Raw genomic sequence first — 13,179 nt, 5'->3', positions numbered from 1 at the left:
GAATTTATAGCAAAAGTTTACAGTGTGATGTAACTGAAATTATATATTGAAAAAGACCCAGATTGTTTGTTAAATGTCTCATCTTTTGGAATGACCATGTAAATTTCAGTTCTTGCATATGTAAATCGCAAAACGTTTTTTAAAAGTTACATTCTCAAGTGTTCTTTAACAATTAGTGTCATAATAGCCCAGATAAGGTAGTGAAGGTGTTAACTCCCCGTGAGAGTGTCTGTGCCACAATGGTCAGACTGATTCTAATCTAAAAAACGGATTTACAGAATCATACATAGATTCATGCAGTTTTTGAGCAAAATAAAATGTAATTCTGCAAGTACAAATTCACCCCTCAAAATTATATGTGTACATGTGCATGTGGGTGAGTGTTGGGGGGGTGGTGGTTATGAGTGTCTGTGAGACGGTGAGTGTAAAGGGGTTTAAGTCTGTGAGAGGGAGCGTGTGGGAGTGTATGAGAGTATATGACAGGTGTGTGTGTGTGTGTGTGTGTGTGTGTGTGTGTGTGTGTGTGTGTGTGTGTGTGTGTTGTGTGTCTGCGCGCACGTGTGTGTGTCTGTTTGTCTATCTGTCTGCGGGACATCTGACCTCAGACCTTCATGTGACAGTCCTCCAAGGCAGACTTTGGGATGGGCAACAATGAAAAGTGGCTGAGTAGAGGCTGATAGCCAAGTTCAGTACCCATGGGGATGACCTCAACCTGGACCTTGGGTTCATGTCACACTACAGGTGATTGTAAGATTCTGTAAATCCGTTGTTTAGATTAGAATCAGTCTGACCATTGTGGCACAGACAGTCTCACGGGGAGTTAACACCTTCAATACCTTATCTGGGCCAACATGACACCAATAGTTAAAGTGCACTTGAGAATCTAACTTTTAAAAAACGTTTTGCGATTTACACATGAAAGAACTGAAACCAACATGGTCATTCTAAAAGATGAGCAATTAACAAACAATCCAAGTCTTTTTCAATATGTAATTTCAGTTACATCACACCGTAAACATTTGCTATAAATTCTGTGTCTTACGATCTTATACTCCACAACCACCTGATGAAGGAGCAACGCTCTGAAAGCTAGTGCTTCCAAATAAACCTGTTGGACTATAACCTGGTGTTGTGTGATTTTTAAATTTGTCCATTCCAATCCAACACCGGCGTCTCCAAATCATGGAGTGAAAATAGCAGACTAATTAGAAACTCTAATATTGAATTCCCTACAGTCCAAACAGGGAAAAAAAGTACTTACAGAAGTGCTAGTTACTTAACAACATTTGTCCCCAGTCAGTCAGATTGTTTCTTTATGACACTCGGGCAGAACTGCCTATACACTAATGAATTTTCTCTGATTGATTGTAAGCACATATAAATTAGAAGCATTCAAACCCTCAAGCCTGTTCTGTCATTGGATAGGATTGTGATTGACCTGATTGTTGCCTCTGCTTTCCTGTCTGATCCCTTTACCTTGTAACTCCTGTGCCAATCAAAAACCTATCCAACTCAGCCTGAAACATACTTGATGAATCTGCCTCCACTGGTTTTTGGGGAACAGAACTGCACAGTCTAATGACTGAGAGAAAACAAATTTTCCTCATCTCCATCTTAAGTGTGAAGTACCCCTAATTTTCAAATTGTACCTTCCAGTTCTTAACTCCCATAAATGGAATACCCTGTCAAATCCTATGGGATAACACTTCAAAATGGGTACAGGCCCAGCTTGTCCATCTAAGATGCTGGGGTAAGTTGACTGAATCTTCTCTGCACTGTTTCCAATGCAGTTATTTTTTTTAAATAAGGAGACCAAAACTGTACCCACAACTTCAGATGCTGTCTCACTGATGTTCTGTGCTTCAGTAGCAAAAATTTATTATGTTTTAATTCCATTCCTCTTGCAATAAATAACAAGTTCCATTTGCCTTCCTATTTACTCACTGTACCTGCATGCTAACTTTTTGTGATTTATGGACCATGTAACCCGCATCCCTCTGAAGAGCAGAGTTTCTGCAAACTCTCCCTATTCTTATACTACATTTCTTTTCTCATCCTCCTGTCGAAGTGAACAATTTCACTTGCGGAGGTTACACTCCATTTGCCAAACATTTTGCTAACCCATTTAACCTCTCTATATTGCTTTCAAACTCATGTTTTCATCACAACGCACTCTCTTATGCATTTTGTCATCAGGAAATTTAGCAACCAAACACTCGGTCCCTTCATCCAAGTCCTTGATTTAGATTATAAATAGTTGTGGCTAAAGCACTTCTGTCATACTCTACTCATTATAACTTGCTAACCTGAGAAGTATCTATTTATTCCTACTCTCTGCTTCCTGGTAGCTAACCAATCCTTTATCCATGCTAAATGCCACCTTTACACTATGTGCTTTCATTTTATGCAGTTACCTTTAATGTGGCACCTTATCAATACCATTTGGAAGTCCAAGTACACCAAATTTACAGGTTATCCTTTATCCACAATACTGGTTACTTTCTCAATGAACTCTAATAAATCAGTCAACCATGATTTCCATATAGGTAATGAAGGGCTTTTGCCTGAAACATTGATTTTCCTGCTCCTTGGGTGCTGTCTGAACTGCTGTGCTTTTCCAGCACCACTCTAATCCATGATTTCCATATCACAAATCATGTTGACTCTAACTGATTGCATTAAATGTTCTAAAAGCAGCCTTCACAACCCCTGAATAGTAGTTTCTAGCACTTCCCCAATGATAAATCTCAGGTCAACAGGCCTATAAGTTTTCTGCTTTCATTTCTGTCCTTTTTTGAATAAAGGAGTTACTTTTGCTATTTTCCAATCTAATGAGACCGTTCTAGAGCTTAGGGAATTTGGAAAATTACAATCAAGGCACCTGCTAACTCTGCAGCCACTTCTTTAAAGACCTTTGGAAGAAGTCCATCACGTCCTGGTGTCTTTGCTGAAATATCTCTTTAAATGTCTTCGCTTGCATCTCACTGACCCTCCCCTATATTTGATTCACTTTAGCCAAATCGATCTTCATACCCTTATAATTGACTCTATTCAAGTTTAGAACATTCTTTCCCTCAAACTCCATGTGAAATTCAGTCATATTATGATCATTGCTACTTAGAGGCTGCTTTATTGTGAAGTCATTAACTAATTCTGTTCCATTGCACATTATCAGGTCTGATGTTCTGTGCATCAATAGCAAAAGCTTTCCTATTTTCATATTTCATTCCCCTGATCTCTTGTTGACTCTAGAACACATTACTCTAAAACCTTATCCTCAGAATACTATGAACTCATCTTCTGGGTTTGCTTTGCCAATTCATTTCATTCAAACTGTGCTTAGATTAAAATCACCGATGATTACTGCCATACGTTTCTTACAAGCCCACTGTTTCTTCCTGTGTACCATGTTCTGCAGAGTAGTTACTATTAAGTGGCCTATAAACTTCTGCTCCAAGTAACTTCTTACCTTGGCTATTTCTTGTCTCTTTCCAAATCAATTCTACAAACTGTATTCCCAGATATTAGATATGCAAATAAAGCTGGTTGTGGATTCTGAAGTGTAGAGCTTTTAATTTCCATGAAGACTTTTGAAAAATACTTAACATGTCTCTACATGGAGAGTGGCTTCTCTCAATTGAATTGGACACCAAACCTGACTCTGGATAATCACAAGGTACTACTGTAATAGTGATAGAGTAAAATTCATTATATGGGTGCGTAATAAATCAACATCAAAACTTAAACAGTCACTCCAGTTGTTGGTAATGCCCCAATTAACTCAAAATTCATAAAGACAAAACTTCTCTTATACCGTGATTCAATATGGAAGGGACAAATTGCAGGGATTCTGCACAAAGAGAAAGGGAACGTGCAGTAAAAACTAGCAACCCTGAAATTTCCTTGGACAGACACTGGCCTGGTGGTAATACAGAGGCTAATGATGTAGTTTCACAGGTTCAAATCTCACCATGGCTGTGGAATTTAAATTCAATTTACTTATAATCTGGAATTAAACATTAATCTCAGTAATGTGAAAGTATCATGAAATTATTAACTTGTCATCAGAATTGATCTGGTTTACTTGAGCCATTCAGGGAAGGAAATTTGCCATTCTTACCTGATCTGATTGACATATAACTCCAGACCCACAGAAATGTGGTTGACTTTTAACTGCCACTGAAATACTCTAGCATTCCACTCAGCTCAAGGGCAACTGGTGATGGGCAACAAATGTTGCCTTTGCCAGACGTGCCCACATCCAATGAAAGAATAAAAATAACATTCTGACTGATATTAGCAGATAAAAAAAATGAATATCCACTCCAAATTTTTCAGTAATTATTAGTAATAGCATCCTGGGAGTGCAGGAAGATGGACACGTCTCCAACAGGTCTTGGGAGAACTTGTGAGAAATTTTGTGGCAATGTTTGAGCCACTTTTTTTTGCTGATATCACATTTACAGTAAATTCTGTTTTGAGTGGAGTGAGGAGATAGTGGTCAAATGTCCCACTCCATTACATTTCAGTGCCATTCTCCCCAATGCCACTATATGTTGGCAGAAAGTCTGCAAGTATTCCTTATGAATCCTATTAGAAAGACCTCCTTTAGGCTCAGTGAAACCATTCCTTAGCCAAGAGCTGGTACAGATTATACCGAGGACGAAGTAACACTCCGAGAGGAGGTAAGACATTAAAGGGAGGTTAAAGGGAACATAGCTCTTTAAACTCAGTCCAGAGTGCATTTGCAGAATTATTATTTGCCATTATCCCAAGTCTCTGGGTTCCCGTAATAGTACAAGTATAACTTGCTGGTGGCTATGCCTGTGTGATTTACAATACAATCTGTGCCAAAGTTTGGTATTTTCGCAGCATACCCTCAAAGTGTGGCTCTCAGACGTTCAAGTTCAATATGTATATTGTTCGTATGCTGGCACTCAACAGCACAATTTGCTTGTAATATACATTCTTTCAATTGATTTTGTCTTTATTTAGTTATTTGTCAATCCGCTGTGGCTTTGCATGCACAAAATGGACGCTCTCAATAATACCCCTCTCTTTCTCATTTCCTTTCAGCCACTGCTTCTCTCCTTCTAACTCTCTTTTTGTTTTGCTTGTAACTCTGTCCCTTTGTGATTTTGTACTTTTGTTCTTCCTGCTGGAAGGTGTTGAGTGATAAGAGTGTAGTGTAACAGATAAAGGAGCCACCACATCAATGTAGGTTATATTTAGAGTTGCTTGGGGGGAGGGGGAGCGCAGCGGCCAGCGACCAAAATCTGGTCATCAAAACTCTCTTCTCATTCAATTACTCCTTCAATCCAGCTGACCAGGGCTGATACTTCACGGAGAATTAGCACAATGTACATCCACACATTACATAATTCCAATCCAGATGAGAATGACAGTTCTGGGCAAAATAACAGTTCCAGGTGTTCAGGACTGAGGGCTTCAAGGCCTGAAATCTTTAGTGAAGGCAATAAAAGACACAAAAGGCAATTAGATGGGTGACTTTATCTATTATTTAGTGAAATATGTAACTTTATTAATTTTTTTACTCTGTTCAGTTTGGACAACCGAAATTTCAAAAGCAAATTATTTTTTTCTTAAGAATGATTTGTTGGAATATAATGGCCAAATTGCATGATCATAGGGTACTGCATGTTTACCACAGAATAGCAAATATTGTATATCATATGAATAGTTAAAGTGAGTATTCAATAAAAGCTGAGTATGATATAAAATTAAAAACAACCAAGTTATATTTTGAGATAAAGCAGCGACACAAGGTACTGAGTAATTTGTTCACAAGATACTGGTAAATTTAATACAAAATGTAAACAAAATCTAATTTCTCCTGCATGTGCGAAGCAGAAAAACAGAGGTTTAATTCAATCATAACTATTGAATTTTTTATACATATGGCAGGTGCTTATAAAGCAGCCAGTGAGTCAATAAACGATCACACTGCCAGTCAGTTCAATTTCAATCTCACTGGAGGGTTTGTGGGAACTGGAATTTTATATCAGTTATCATTTACAAATCCTAACTCTCGGGGCGAGTTGTGGGATTTGATTTCTACCTTGTACACTACAAGGATTTACAGTAAAGTAGAACGATGATCGGCAAATTAGCCCAAAAGTAATTTATTTTGTTGAATCTTCTGCCAGCTTTAGGCTTTGGAGGATAGAATAATAATTTGAATCAACTATCAATACTTCAACAGAAATATTTGAAACAGTTTGGTTGAATGCAAGCTAATTGCACATTGCTTAGTAAACTACACAAGGATGCATAATGTTATACCAATGATACTGCATATAATTTGCAGTGTTAAATAGCTGATCCATTTAGAGTCATCAAATCATAGAGCACAGAAACAAACTCTTCAGTCCAACTCATCCACGCCAATGAGACATCCCAATTTGACCTAGTCCCATTTGGCAGCACTTGGCCCACATCCATCTAACTTCTTTCTATTCATATGCCCATCCAGATGTTGTAATTGTACCCTGCCTTCACCATTTCCACTGGCAGCTCTTTCCCTGCATTCATCACCTTTGAATGAAAAAGTGGCCCTTTGGGTCCATTTTTAAATCTTACCCCTCTCACCTTAAACCTATGCCCTCTAGTTCTGGACTCACTAACTGAGGAAGAATACCATGGCTATTAACCCTATCCATGCCCTTCATGCAGTTTTCCAATGTCCTATTTAGTTGGAAATTAACATCCCAATTCCTATACTCAATATTCTGACCAATGAAGGAAAGCGTGCCAAATGTAATGAGAATTTTAAAATAAAGAATACAAAGGTTTTGCTTTTTGTGTGCATGATTTACTGGAACATAGACCATCATATCCACCAAACCTGTTTTATTATTCAAAGAGATTGTAGCTGATTTGTCACCCAATTATATAAATGTGTCTTTGCCTTCTACCAATAATACCTTTGCTTAAAAAGAATCTTCAATTTCGAATGCAAAATGAACAACTGAATAAGCATCAGTTGCTTTTGTGGAAGCAAGGTGCATACTTGTGTCACTGCGCGTATGTAAGCGTTTCCTAACATCACTCCTGAAATTATTGGCATGAATTTTTACACTATTGAGCACGAGACCTAAACTCCTCGACCAGCAAGAATAGGTTCTCTCTAAGCACCTTATTTGTTTCCCTTGGCATACTGAAAATTTCAATCCATTCAACCTTTAAACTTCTAAATCCCAGAAATACAGTTGGACTTTTAAAATAGTGCATTCGTTATTGGATTAGCAATTATAGGTGAAGAGTTATTAAATATCAGCAATGTTTTGCTTTCTTACTTTCCCCAAAGTTTTCCTGTAATCTGAAAGTGTTCTGTAGAGGAATAAGACAGTGCTATTTTCTAGGTCTGCAGATTGTAAGAAGCAAACATGGCCTTTAGTAGAGTGATATGCTCTTCTTGTTGGATGTGGGAGTATAGAGAGAGTTTACGTGTTACTGAGGATTATATCTGCACTAAATGCCATTGGTTGTGAATCCTATCAGATCGAATGGATCGGTTAGACAGCCAGTTAGAAGCAATGAGGAATTTACAAGAACAAGGGGATGTAATGGATGGCAGTTATAGGAAGGGAGAAAAGTTGCAAATAGATGGGCTAACTCCAGGAAAGTTAAGAGATATAGGCAGGTAAAGCCGGAATCTTCTGTTGTTATCCCCATTTTAAACAAGTACGCTGTTTTGGAAAGTATAGGTGGTGACGGATTCTCAGAGGAATATAGCACAGTCAAGTTTCTGGTAATGAGACTGACTCAAATATACTGAGGGGGAAGGCAGTTCCAATAGATTAGTTGTGTTCATGAACTCTCTGGTCCGAGGTACAGACAAGATGTTTCTGTGGCCAGCAGTGAAAAATCAGAATAGTGTGTTGCATCCCTGGTGCCAGGATCAAGGATGTCTCAGAGAGGGTGCAGAATGTTCTCACAGGGGAGAGGGGCCAGCAGGAGGTCATTGTCCACATTGGTACCAACGACAAAGGAAGGGAAAAGGTTGAGATTCTGAAGGAAGATTACAGAGAGTGAGGCAGGAATTTTAAAAAGTGATCCTCGAGAGTAGTAATATCTAGATTATTCCCAGTGCTGTGAGCCAATGAGGGAGGGAATAGGAGGATAGAGCAGATGAATGCATGGTTGAGGAGCTGGTGTATGGGAGAAGGATTCACATTTTTGGATCATTGGGATCTCTTCTAGGGTAGAAATGGCCTGTACAAGAAGGACGGATTGCACCTGAATTGGAAGGGGACTAATATACTGGCAGGCTGCTCGGGAGGATTTAAACTAGTAAGATCGGGGGTGGGACGCAGGGAGATAGTGAGGAAAGAGATCAATCTGAGATTTGAGAAAAGAAGTGAGTGAAACAATCAGGGCAGGCAGGGACAAAGCAGAGAACAAGGTCAGACTGGTAAATTAAACTGTATTTATTTCAATGCAAGAGGTCTAACAGGGAAGGCAGATGAACTCAGGGCATGGTTAGGAACTTGGTACTGGGATATAATAACAATTACAGAGATGTGACTCAGGGATGGACAGGACTGGCAGCTTAATGTTCCAGGATACAAATGCTACAAGAAGAACAGAAAGGGAGGCAAGAGAGGAGGGGGATTGGTGTTTTTGATAAGGGATAGTATTACAGCTGTACTGAGGAAGGATATTCCTGGAAATACATCCAGGGAAGTTATTTGTGTTGAATTGAGAAATAAGAAAGGGATAATCGCCTTACAGGGATTGTATTATAGACCCCCTAATAGTCAGCAGAAAATTGAGAAACAAATTTGTAAGGAGGTCTTAGTTATCTGTAAGAATAATAGGGTTATGGTCGGGGATTTTAACTTTCCAAACATAGACTGGGACTGCCATAGTGTTAAGGGTTTAGATGGAGAGGAATTTGTAAAGTGCGTACAAGAAAATTTTCTGATTCAATATGTGGATGTACCTACGAGAGAAGGTGCTACTCTTGGGAAATAAGGCAGGGCAGGTGACTGAGGCAGAAGACTCACACCACTCCACCTACTTCACCCAAGAATTCCTGAAGACCAAAGACACTAAGATAGAAGAGGATGAAATAATGGTCTCTTTTGATGTAACTGCCCTGTTTACATCAAACAACATTAACCTGGCCAAGGAAATACTGACTACACTATTCGAAGACCCAAAGGCACATACACCAAACACCACTAACTTCATCAGCAAGGACAGTATTGTTATGCTAGTGGACCTATGCCTTATCACACACTTCACCTTCAACAACAAAACCTACAGACAAACCAATGGAACACCCATGGGGTCTCCGATATCAGGGTTCTTAGCAGAGGCAGTAATGCAGAGACTTGAACAACAGCTCTGCCAACCACCCAACCCAAACTTTGGGTCCGCTATGTGGATGACGTCTTGTCATCACTAAACAAAACAAAATAGAGGAAACTTTCAAGACCATCAATAATACCCTTACTGGCATAAAATTCACTAAAGGGGAGGAAAACAACAACAAACTGCCATTCCTAGTTGTCACAGTAGAGCGAAGAGCCAATAGGGAACTTCAAACCAGTGTCTACAAGAAAGCAACACATACGGATCAAATATTGAACTACAGAAGCAATCACCCCAACATCCACAAATGAAGCTGCATCAGAACATTATTTCAATGAGCCAACACACACTGCAGCACAAAGGAACTATGCAGAACAGAGGAAAATCATCTATACTGAATGGGTACCCAATGAACACAGTCGGCCGATTTCTCAATAACAAACCCAAACAAGCAGACAAAACACGTCCAGAAACCCTAGCCACTCTCCCCTACATCAAAGACACCTCGGAAATGACTGCCAGACTACTCAGACCCCTTGGCATCATGGTAGCTCACAAACCCACCAACACACTAAACCAGCAGCTAATGAACTTGAAAGACCCTATATAGACAACAAGCAAAACTAATGCCATTTATAAAATACCGTGCAAGGACTATAACAAACACTACATTGGACAAACAAGCAGAAAACTAGCCACGAGAATACATGAACACCAACTAGCCACAAAAAGACATGACCCTCTCTCACTAGTATCCTCACATGCAGATGAGGAAGGACACCACTTTGACTGGGACAACACACCCATCCTAGGACAAGCCAATGACAAGCATGAGAATTCCTAGAAGCATGGCATTTCAACTGGAACTCTATCAACAAACACAACGAGTTCAACCCATCTACCATCCACTGAGAAAAAGAACAGGAAGTGACCTCACCACAGGAAATGACATCACAGACCCAAAGAAACCCAAACATATAAATTGAAAGCAGGAACTATCAAAATTGCTTCGCCTGAGGCCCACTGAAGATGTTACTTGGTATGGTGATAAAACGTTTGGAAATGAGCCTTCCAGCTTAGCGAGCAAACCTACATCCAGAACCTCAACCTGAGCTACAAATCGTCTCTCGCTGAGGTGTCAGTGGGGGATCACTTTGGGGCCATAATTCTGTTAGTTTTAAAATAGTGATGGAAAAGGATAGAGCAGATCGAAAAGTTGAAGTTCTAAATTGGAGGAAGGCTAATTTTGACGGTATTAGGCAAGAACTTTCAAAAGCTGATTGGGGGCAGATGTTCGCAGGTAAAATGATGGCTGGAAAGTGGGAAGCCTTCAGAAATGCGTTAACGAGTGTCCAGTGACAGTATATTCCTGTTAGGGCGAAAGAAAAGCCTGATAGGTGACGGGAATGCTGGATGACTAAAGAAAATTGAGGGTTTGGTTAAGAAGAAGAAGGAAGCATATGTAAAGTATAGACAGGATAGATCGAGTGAATCCTTAGAAGAGTATAAAGGCAGGTAGGAGTATACTTAAGAGGGAAATCAGGAGGGCGAAAAGGAGACATGAGATAGCTTTGGCAAATAGAGTTAAGGATAATCCAGAGGGATTTTATAAATACATTAGGGCACAAAGGGTAACTAGGGAAAGAATAGGGCACCTCAAAGATCAGCAAGGCGGCCTTTGTGTGGAGCCACAGGAGATGGGGGTGATACTAAATGAGTATTTTGTATCAGTATTTACTGTGGAAAAGGATATGGAAGATATAGACTGTAGGGAAATAGATGGTGACACCTTGCAAAATGTCCATATTACAGAGGAGGAAGTGCTGGATGTCTTGAAACACATAAAAGTAAATAAATTCCCAGGACCTGATCAGGTGTACCTAGAGCTCTGTGGGAAGCTAGGGAAGTGATTGCTTGGCCTCTTGCTGAGATATTTGTATCATCGATAGTCACAGGTGAGGTGCCGGAAGACTGGAGGTTGGCTAATGTGGTGCCACTGTTCAACAAGGGTAATAAGGACAATCCAGGGAACTATAGACCAGTGAGCCTGACCTCGGTGATGGGCAAGTTGTTGGAGGGAATCCTGGAGGGCAGGATGTACATGTATTTGGAAAGGCAAGGACTGATTAGGGATAGTCAACATGGCTTTGTGCATGGGAAATCATGTCTCATAGAGTTGATTGAGTTTTTTGAAGAAGTAACAAAGAGGATTGATGAGGGCAGAGCAGTGGATGTGATCTACATGGACTTCAGTAAGACGTTCGACAAGGTTCCCCATGGGAGACTGATTAACAAGATTAGATGACATGGAATACCGGGAGAACAGATCTAGCTCAAAGGTAGAAGACAGAGGCTGGTGGTGAAGGGTTATTTTTCAGACTGGAGGCCTGTGACCAGTGGTGTGCCACAAGGATTGATGCTGGGTCCACTTTTTCTTTTGTTATTCATATAAATGATTTGGATGTGAACATAAGAGGTACAATTAGTAAGTTTGCAGATAACATCAAAATTGGAGGTGTAGTGGACAGGGAAGAAGGTTACCTCGGAATACAAAGGATCTTGGTCAGATGGGCCAATGGGCTGAGAAGTGGCAGATTGATTTTAATTTAGATAAATGTGAGGTGCTGCATTTTGGGAAAGCAAATCTTAGGACTTATACACTTGATGGTAAGGTCCTAGGGAGTGTTGCTGAACAAAGAGACCTCGGAGTGCAGGTTCATAGCTCCTTGTAAGTATAATTGCAGGTAGATAGGATAGTGAAGAAGGTGTTTGGTATGCTTTCCTTTATTGGTCAGAGTATTGAGTACAGGAGTTGGGAGGTCATGTTGCAGCTGTACAGGATGTTGGCTAGGCCACTATTGGAATATTGTGTGCAATTCCAACTTCCTTCCTATTGAAAGGTTTCAGAAAAGATTTACAATGACGTTGCCTGGGTTAGAGGAATTGAGCTATAGGGAGAGGTCGAATAGGCTGGGGCTGTTTTCCCTGGAATGCCGGAGGCTGTGGGGTGACCATATAGAGGTTTATAAAGTCATGAGGGGCATGGATAGGATAAATAGACAAAGTCTCTTCTGGTCAGGGAGTCCAGAACTAGAAGGCATTGGTTTAGGGTGAGGGGGAAAGACATAAAAGAAACCTAAGGGGCAACTTTTTCACGCAGAGTGTGGTGCATGTATGGAATGAGCTGCCAAAGGAAGTTGTGGAGGCTGGTACAATTGCAACATTTAAAAGGCATTTGGATGGGTATGTGAAGAGGAAGGGTTTGGAGGGATTTGGGCTGGGTGATGGTAGGTGGGACTAGATTGGGTTTAGGATATCTGGTTGGCATGGACGAGTTGGACCAAAGGGTTTGTTTCCGTGCTGTACATCTCTATGACGTTATAACTCTACTTGTTGCACAGTACCCCAGGGTACAGAAATAAGAATGCATTAAAGTTCAGTCACAACATTTTTTTTCAAGTGACATTTGGCATGAACAGGGAATGACCTGTTTCCTTGAAATCATTAATGAACTAATTGTGATTTTGTAATAATCCATGGTGATTGAATTCACTTTCATAATCTCCTCCTGGTAGGATTTACACTTGTACCTTTAGGTTGCTATAGTAGCCTTTAACTTCCTGACATACACAGCACAAAGCTAGAAGATCTCATCGGGGTGCCAAGGAGATAGTTTCTTTTCCTCTCACTTTAAGAACTGTGCTTAGTATTTTTTATTTTAGGATTACAACTGGCAGGGGTCAGTGTTAAAATCCTCTGGATTTCCAGCTTTAGAGCTGGAACTTAAGGTTATTCCAACAAGAGGGGCACTTCTTCATTTTCATAACTTATGGATAGTCC

At 40.1% G+C, this 13,179-nt stretch overlaps 1 protein-coding gene across 7 annotated transcripts in view; it reads right to left on the bottom strand.

The window, feature by feature from the left end:
• Window positions 1–13,179, bottom strand: part of sobpa (sine oculis binding protein homolog (Drosophila) a) — a 354,580-nt gene that overhangs the window by 90,869 nt on the left and 250,532 nt on the right. The window lies entirely within an intron of this gene.

This window comes from Chiloscyllium plagiosum, unplaced genomic scaffold (genome assembly GCF_037043375.1).
Source record: "Chiloscyllium plagiosum isolate Xiang-an unplaced genomic scaffold, Cpla_swu_hap1 HiC_scaffold_3, whole genome shotgun sequence".
NCBI classification, from domain to species: domain Eukaryota; kingdom Metazoa; phylum Chordata; class Chondrichthyes; order Orectolobiformes; family Hemiscylliidae; genus Chiloscyllium; species Chiloscyllium plagiosum.
This window is presented reverse-complemented; position numbering and strand designations above follow the sequence as displayed.